Source organism: Lepeophtheirus salmonis, chromosome 8, assembly GCF_016086655.4.
Source record: "Lepeophtheirus salmonis chromosome 8, UVic_Lsal_1.4, whole genome shotgun sequence".
Classification (NCBI taxonomy): Eukaryota; Metazoa; Arthropoda; class Copepoda; order Siphonostomatoida; family Caligidae; genus Lepeophtheirus; species Lepeophtheirus salmonis.
The window spans coordinates 20,497,314-20,504,427 of NC_052138.2; the positions used below are offsets into that span (position 1 = coordinate 20,497,314).

At 29.3% G+C, this 7,114-nt stretch overlaps 1 long non-coding RNA gene across 1 annotated transcript; it reads right to left on the reverse strand.

The window, feature by feature from the left end:
• Nucleotides 1-4,427: 4,427 nt before the first annotated feature.
• On the reverse strand, nt 4,428-6,587 carry LOC121123312 (uncharacterized). Its single transcript, XR_005865972.2, has 3 exons — nt 5,369-6,587; nt 5,046-5,303; nt 4,428-4,980 (listed from the first exon to the last, which is right to left on the reverse strand). It is a non-coding gene; the product is annotated as an uncharacterized lncRNA (long non-coding RNA).
• Between the last annotated feature and the right edge of the window lie 527 nt (nt 6,588-7,114).

Below are 7,114 nucleotides of genomic sequence, written 5' to 3' on the forward strand. Positions count from 1 at the left end.
TGTAGGGCATGACTTGTTTAATAATAATTTATGAATTTAAAAATAATAATTTCCCTATTGTCTACAACATTTGATAGTATTTTCTCCAACTACTATTTTAGATAATGATAATAGATATTTTAATCCTGTATAAAATATAATGATTATATATGTAGTATAATTTTCCTAGATACGATGCTTAAAGAATCATATGTAACAACAAGTAAGGGTAAATAATATCCATATTATGCTGGGTGGCTAAATATCATGGGGAAACACCCGGGTTAGGAATTGAAGGTAAGTCATAAAGGGTTAAATTAATGGGTTAGTTCCATTTAATAAATATTATTTGAGGAAAACCTAAGTTTTCCTTGTTTATACGTGTACTAGGAAAAGTTAACTTGCCTTGCTCCGGCCAAGGAGGGAGCGAGAAATCACATTGACACTTATGTTATTTTTTCTCAATGTTTAGACAACTTAAGTGCGGGCAAGCATTATAATATAGCGACTGTGTATTCTATATAATGTATTATTATGAATTTTAAAAAAAGTGTTATAAAGTTCAATTAATATACCAACATATATGCATGAAAATGTTTTTCGTGATGAGAAGTCCATCTTATATTTTTGTCAAAAAATTGCCAAATCGAAATTGCGAAAAAATTACAAAAAAACTGTATTTTACTAATTTTGAAAAAAAGTAGTTTATAACATTAATTGGCAATGTGAAGGGGAACATAAACCTATAAATGAACCTGCAAAAAAATAAAAGTTATGGAGAATCATGGCGTCGAAAAAATAATCATCGATAACCGGTTCATTTTTGCAAAAATTATGTAATAAATTATTCTGGAAATTGAAAATAAAAAAGTATATGATCGAGTTTATAATTTTATGTTCAAAATGTATCATTTTGTGGCATTTCTGCTTAAACATTGAAAATTAACGTTCGATGAAAAAAATGAGAATCAAAATGTTTACCCAAACAAATTTTGAGACAAATTTCTACAAACTTTATTTTATCAAGGAATCTAATATTTCATTAAAAATCCATTTTTTGCACCTGAAAAAACGAAACTGCAAGTTTAGTGGATTCCTTTTTTTGCCCATAACTTTTTTGATTTTGAATAAATTTAGAAAACGTCCTTATTCATATAGTCACTTTTTTTATTTATATCACATCTAGTCTCATTGAGCCCAATTTTGTGTTTTGGATATAGATGAAGCCCCCTTAATATGATCCCCTCTAAAAAAAAAATGGTGACCTCCGTCTTTGCTTTACCAGGTTCCAAATAATCACCTTTGCAATTTTTTAGCCTCCCAGATCTATAGACACACACAAACTCTATTATATGCATCATCAAGGTTGTTAAAATGTTTTAAACCTCATTATTAACGCAATAATTAATTTATCAATAAAAATATCTAAATTTAGTTCTTAATAAAAGTCTATGTATATTTATAGCAATAACTTTTATTTTATGACTTATTATATATATCCGCCATCATTCGAAACTATTGTTGATAATCAACGTTGAAATGAGTTGCATGCTGTACGGGTCATTTGTTTGGTTAGTTCTTCCAATGCCGCTTCGATGGCATTTCGTAGATTATCCAAACTTTGATAGGACCGGAATTTCACCTTCGACTCTAGATACCCCTATGCAAAATAGTTGCGGGGATTGGCATCTGGACTTCAAGGTGGCCACATACATTTGTCCCAAAACTGAATGTGCTGTTCCAACTATTCATGAGTTCCGCTTCCGGTATTTATGGGAGCCCATCTTACTGGAAAACGAAGAAGGGGTTACTTTCAAACCATGGAAGTACCACGGTTCTAAAATCCTTGAGATATAATCATCCTCGGTTATACAGACACCTTCAGGGGAAAAACTAAGGGAAGTTTGTCTTCGGAGCTCAAAACTCCGGCCCTGACCATAAGAGATCGCCTGTTGATAAGAACAGGTATGGTTTTATCGTCCAAGGACAAAACATTGGATCTGGATCAAATCTTATCGATTTGTCTTTTGAACTTTTGGTTCAAATCCCACTTTTTTTCATCGATGAAAAAAAATTTTCGTCCTCGGTGTACAAACTTGTAACAATTCTCGACAACTTTCGACTACCTTCGCTTTGATACTGGCATTGATGCTTTGACCGTAACTTTACTTAATTTTCAAATCCTGATGGACAATTTCTACGCAATGACGACCTTGAAATTCCATTTCATCAGCCCTTATCATACCCTTCGTGCAGTCCTGAGGCGACCGGATCTTGGCTTATCATTGACACTTCCGGTCTTGCAGAGCTTCTTCATTATATATTTAAACGAATTAGACCTAATTTTTCCGGATAGAAGTCTATAAATTTGAATTTGCATCTTTCCGTGGGTAAGTAAAACATCATTTCGTAAGTGGTGCATCACGACGGAAGGAGTGAAAATTTGATTGACTCAACTTATACCTTTTAATGAGGATTAAATCTTGTTTTAATCTCAGCCAATCAGATTAACAATTGATTGATTTGGCATAAAAATAATTACGATGTAACATGAGAGGTTTAAAACTTTTGAACGACCCTGTAGATATATACAGATAGACTAAAGAGTTGTCCAATTCAAATACACACGATCGCCGCTCATTTTTAATTGAGCAAGAGTACCCTCAGGATTTTTTGAGCGGACTAATGCTCAGCAAATTTTTCAAAAATCCTCTCCCTCTCAGAAAATTACATGTAATTGGATTCATGGGTAGACGTCAATATGAACTTCAGATTGTGTTTCCTACTTAATTTGGATCTATGTACATAATTTTTATACTGTATCTTCATAATGGTTACAAAGGAACGATACATTTGAGATCTTCGTTGTTTTTCCATTGTAAATACCTATTAGTTAATATATTCTTGTGTTCGTGAATGTTTGTATATAAATAAGTGAGGATTAAGCATATTTTGTCTCATTACTCCGGGTCTTATATGAACTTTTATACATATATATTATCATATACCCAGATTATAAGTTATGTAATTCCTACAACAGAATGTACATATTTTCTGTGATTAATTATATCCTTATGTAACACAAGGATACTTTTCATTCCAATTTGGTTTTGCGTAGGTACATAGATTCAAATAATATGACCACCAGCCATAGATTTACCGAAGCTTTGACATTAAGGACGTCACAGCCTATTTTAAGCCCGACAATACATATACCGGGTGATTAATAGAAAACAAGTATTAAATCACCCGGTATATGTGTTCAAATTAAAAAAAGAACATCTCAGTAATCAGGGGCGTCTGCAGGATTATATATATATATATATTTGTTTTTGGAGGGTTTTGGTTTTTGGAATTTTTTTGAAAAAAATTCCAAAATCCATAGCTATTCACAAAAAATTTCAAAAATTCATTGCTATTTACAAAAAAATAAATTTTGTGGAAAAAAATTTCAAAAATTCACAGTTATTGAATAAAAAAATTTAAAGAATTTTTTTTATTAAAAAGTAAAAATTTTGTAATTTTTTTTTCAAGGACATCACGTGAGGTCCATGACATTTCTTTCAGTACGTTTATGCTACCAGCCAGGATGTTTAAAAAAAACAACAAAAAAACTGAAAAATAATGGTGGTCACCTTGACAACTTGAAGAATGTTTTGGAGGAGAGCTGTCATGCTGTTTCATTAAAGCAGCCATCAGATAAAGGAAAAAAATACAAATCCTTCTCCGTAACTTCACAATTATCTTTTTCTCCATTCTCACCTCCACTGTCAAAAAGGAAAGGAATATTTGAAGAAAAAAAGCATAGGGTAATTAGTCTTCTCTATTTTTCTCTATGGCAACTGTTCATTATAATTTATAAATTAGTTACTAACTGTTATATACCTAGGGCCTCAGCAAGGGATGGGTTAGAGGGCTGTAATCCCTCCCAAATTAAGAAATTTTTGCTTTTTTCAAGAAAAATTGAATATTTGAAATTTAATTTTTTCAAAATTTTTTTTTTTTTTTTAAATGCCTATAGATTTTGAAATTTTTCTCCAAAAAATCTAACTTTCAGTGAAGAGCTGTGAAAGTTGGATTTTTTTTGTTTGCAAAAAAAGTGTAAAAAAATTAAAATTTTATTTTAATTTTTCGACTTTTTTTGAAATTTTTTGATTAAAAAAAATCCAAAAAGCAAGCCCTCTTCCCTTCATAATAAAATCTGGCAGACGTCCTTGATACCGTAAATAATTGATAAAATATAATAGTACTAACTTAAAAAGTTACATCTACAAACCAATGTTGATATCTGCTCATAATTATTTAGTTTTTTCTCAAAAAGTTATAGACATTGAAATATATTATTTTAAATATATGTCTATTTCGAATTTATAAGACTTCCTAATGCGTAGTTCCTGGTTGAATAAATCCATAAGTAATTTTTTGACAATGTGATCGGATAAATCCTAAAATTTTGGAAACTTAATACATCAATTTTATCTTCTTTGCTATTCCCCATGATTTTAGATACAAGCTCTGTTTTACAAGAGCATTATACATTTCTTTATTAGGATACTAAATCAATATAAAATTGAGAATGGGTTTTACCATCAGCAGAGTTTCCAGAATAAATCCCTGAATTGAAGATTGCAATCTTGAAAGGCACATAAGCTGTTCACGAAATTTAAGATCAAAAGATGTAATACCTCGAATGACTAGTGGAAATTATTATTAGAAAATATCTCTTTCCATCGTTAATACAGGGGAACACCAAATTTCTAATGAAATTAAGCCAAGAATATAATTTATATTCGAGTGCAAAATACAAAACTAAACTCAGTGGACTTTTAGGTTTTCCAATAATTAAGACCAAAGGAAGAAACTTTTAACTTGATCATCCACTTAAGAGATGCTCTTCGTCTTATTCGGAACTCCGTATTCCACAAGGGATGGCAGGATGAAAATTCAAACTTCCAAGCTTCATAAGAGAGTAGATTGAACTACTTCATTAGGAAAGAGATTCTAGAATAGAAACAATGAAGAGATTCATTCATGATTAGTAGAAAATTTTAATATTTAAAATATACCTTATTAATAATTATTTTATTTGAATTTGATCGAAGTGCGGTATTATGTTATGATTATGATATTAATTATTTTTATTTATTATTGGGTATAACGTCATTATGAGGACACTGAAATTATAAACTTTATTATATTGATAGGGACTTATCTATAATTTATTTTTTCTTTTATTAATGCTGAAATTTTTATTTTTAACGAAGCTATCAGAGTTATGAAAGAACACCCAAAGAGGTCCTTCTAAACTCCAGTGAAGCCTTCTCCTAAAAAGAACAAAATAGATATAGTTTGAATCAATTCAAAAATGGCTCATGAATAAAAGGTTTACCGTAATAACATTAGACTATGAAAATGAACGGACAGTGAACATCCTTTTTTATCAATCCTACTCCGAGAGAACCCATCCATCAATTTGTCTGAATGCAATCCCACTCAATAGGTTTTGTAAATTCATTACCCCACAGAAGCTTAAGTAGTTGACACGTAATTCGATAAGTGGCTCAGTTGCTCCTGCCAGACTTCTCCCATTTGATTTTGAACATCCCTCTGGTGAATGATGACGTTTAGTAATGACGTAACTTATTTTATAATGTTTAAATGTATTATTATGATTTTAAATAAAAAAGGGGTATAAGGTTAAAATAACATACCAACATATATGCATGGAAAAATTTGTCTAGAAGAGAAGTCCATCTTTTGATTTTGTCAAAAAATTGTCAAGAAAATTGCAAAAAAAAGTTCTCCACTAATTTAACAAAAAAGTAGTTAATACCATTTATTGACATTGTAAAGAGAAACCCAAATGTACCAAGATTTCTTCGTATTTGCCAAAAATAAAAGTTGTGGAGATTAATGTCTTCTAAAAAGTAACCACAGAGAAATGTTTAATTTTTGAAAATATCATGTAACAAAATGGTCCAGAAATTGAAAATACTATATTGAATATTAGGGATTATAATTTTATGTCCAAAATGCATTATTTTTTGCCATTTCCACTTAAACATTGAAAAACCTGACGTTTGATAAAAAAATGAGAAAAAAAATTTATACTCAAACAAATTTCCAGACAAATTTCTACAAACTTTATTTTATCGACAAATATAATATTTCATTAGAAATTCATTTTTTTGCAACTGAAAAAATTGAACATGCAAGTTTCATCAATTTTTTTTTTTTTTTTGCCCATTACTTTTTTGATTTTGAATAAATTTACAAAACGATGTTATTCTTATAGTTGTTTTTTGAGATGTCAGTCATTTTTTGATTTATAACTCAACTAATCACTTCTCCTTTTGTAGTTATAATTAGACATGGATTAATTATTCATACCAAAAAAGTCTCATAGATTTACGAAGACGCATATGATGAGGCAAGAGCATAATTTCATCATTATTCCAAGAGAAAACAAACATTTAATGTATTTTATGGATATATACATTACATTTTTTTATTCAAAAATTAAAAGGAACATCAATTTCAGCCAAAAATAAATAATAACGACTTAAAACTTCATTTATTAATATATTATCCTTGAGGGAAAATGTTGGGTTAAACATTGCTAATTTAAGTAAAATGGAATTAATATATGGCTATGTCAACAATAAATGTGCTATGTTTCAAAAATTGTTTCCAATCTCTTTTCTAGGCTTACTACAAACACATCCTGTATTTAGTTGTTTCTCCCAATTTAAATATTGTTTTTTTCTAACTATATAATATAATATGGGGAATTCATCATATTATAGAATTGACAATGTTTTTTTTTTAAATGGAATTCTACATAAAACGCTTAGTTTCATCCATATATTTTTGGAGAGGGGAAGCGCTTAGTTTACATTACTTTTTTTGGAAAAAAATTAAATATAAAATCCACGCTTATTCCCAAGAAATTACATAAAAAAAAATCAAATATTAAATTTATCCGAAAAAAAAATAAAAAAAAACTGCTTTGGCAATTTTTTTTAACAAAAATTAAGTTTCAAGTATTAAAAATTCGGAAAAAAATTATAAATTCCACAGCCGTTTCCCAAAAATTAATTTTTTTGGGAAAAAAGTTAAAAAATAAGTTTGTAAA